We start from the raw sequence: 534 nt of genomic DNA on the forward strand, positions 1-534 counted from the left end.
TCCCTTTAAAGCACTTATAATCCCTATTTTTTGTTATATATAAGAACTGAAATAATTTTGTGGGGTCCCAGAATAACTTCGTCCACACTCCATTCCTTACAAATTTTACAAACTTTCTAGGGTTCAATCCATAGAGATGCTCCCTCACAAACTTTTATTTTTCATTAGAAATATCGCAACCCCAGTTTATTTGTGGAAAAGAATTTTTTGGATAAACTTATTGTTTTGGTTTTTTCTTGTTGATTTCCAGACTCAGAAAACATTTCTGAATTAGATTTGGTCTAAAATACTAAAAATATTAAGAATTAGAGCCCAGAAAATGAGGATAACATCAAAGAAACTAAGTGACATGCGGGATTTCTAGATCAAAGTCTATCATTAAGAATGAATTAGACGTGGAGGATGTAAGTATAAATGTTATAAATGTTATATTGATTAGACAGCCACCGCTGCGGCAACAGCTGCCACCACCACCACCAAGAACAACAACAGCAACACATCAACAAACACCACACATGTCTACAACTACACAGC

This window comes from Octopus bimaculoides, chromosome 11, assembly GCF_001194135.2.
Source record: "Octopus bimaculoides isolate UCB-OBI-ISO-001 chromosome 11, ASM119413v2, whole genome shotgun sequence".
NCBI lineage: Eukaryota > Metazoa > Mollusca > Cephalopoda > Octopoda > Octopodidae > Octopus > Octopus bimaculoides.